The sequence below is a fragment of the Gobio gobio genome (assembly GCF_949357685.1).
Source record: "Gobio gobio genome assembly, chromosome: 21".
Lineage (NCBI taxonomy): Eukaryota > Metazoa > Chordata > Actinopteri > Cypriniformes > Gobionidae > Gobio > Gobio gobio.
The window spans coordinates 5,658,593-5,660,262 of NC_137117.1; positions in this window are offsets into that span (position 1 = coordinate 5,658,593).

The following is a 1,670-nucleotide window of genomic DNA, read 5'->3' on the forward strand; positions in this document are numbered from 1 at the left end:
TTTACTTTTTGCCACGTGTGCACTGCAAAACATGCTCTTTTGTCTTGTTTCTAGTCTAAATATCAAAAAATTCTTAAATCAAGATGCATTTATTAGATAAGTTAAATGACATAAGATATTTTTCTTGTTTTCTGTAAAATAAACTGAAATTGAAGTGAGTTTTTGCTTAAAACAAGCAAAATTATCTGACAATGGGGTAAGAAAAATAATCTTGTTTCTGTCCCAAACAGACATATTTATTCCCCCAGATATCATTTTCCTGAGTAAAAGCATCTTGATTTAAGAATGTTTAGATGGAAAAAAGACAGAAATACTGAGTAAGAATAACAGTGAGATGATCTCAATAGAGCACTCGTTCATTTAAATAAGAATATAGTTCTAACTCGCTAATAATATTTAAATTTCACCCTTTAAAACTTTTTGGTTGATGAAAATTTTACATATATTGTTCAATATTTATAAATATACATCTGTGTCCTATCTCAAGAAGCTACTCTATTGCTGAAGCTTTTATCAAATCTGTCATGTTTCCAAGAAACAAAACATGTCATATAAATATATAGGCTAATAGAAAAGGAAGCGGCCCCTGGATGTGTCCACTACATCGAATCTGGCCCCCTTTTAAAAAAGTTTGGACACCCCTGTGTTAGACTATGCGCGTTTTTGTCACTGTCTGTATGTAAGGGATAATTGACGACGGGGTCAATTATTCCGCTTACACTACGGTTACCACACCTCAAGACATCGATCCGACGATATATTTAATGGGATTCGTCAGGTTTATGTACTTAAATCGCTATTGTGAGTAGGACTATTTCTTCCGCGTCTCATCCAACGGCTCTTTTGCTAGTTCTGAAACGTCATTTTAAAGCTGTTAACGGAGGCTTGAGCCGTTGATAGAAGACTAATGCAGTTATTAATGAAGTTATTAGAGAGAGAGAGAGAGAGAGAGAGAGAGAGAGAGCGCGCTTGTGTGAATTAGGCTACCTCTGTGCGTCTCTAAACAGCGCTGTTATAACCTCGCTAGTGAAAAAGCCTTTAAGTTGCTCCACTTTATACTACAGGGCTACGTTCGCTGTGCGTAATCGCGCACCTCAGAACGTTCATCAGCCAATCAGATTCAAGCGTTCAACGGCCCCATAGTATAAAATCATATTCTGTGTGGTTTTGGTAGTTTACGTCATTACACCACACAGTGCCGCCCAATGAGTGTCTTTGTTTATTATCAGCAGGTCGGTCCCATTCATACACAAAAGCTGAACATTTACTCATGATCCGTTAAAAACGGCGATACGGGATGATCGGTGAAAAGGGCTATTATTATTTTATCTTGTGGGAAATATGTCTCTTCTGAAAGGCAGTACTAAATAAAAGCATAACAATGATTTGTTACAGTATTTAATAAACTCTGTTAACATTAGTTGATAAAAATACAACGTCATTACTTCATGTCTATATTATATTAAACACGACTTTATTTTTCGACACTACATTTTTCAACTAAATATCGAAATAAATTTAATTATTAAACTAAACTGATCTTAAGCCCACACTGTCACTGTATGATAATTGAAATGAACTGATGACATCAGCGTTTTCTCCAGAATGGCTATACAGCTGAATAAAATTATGCTGCATTATTTTCCTGTTTAACACTGTAAAGCTGCTTT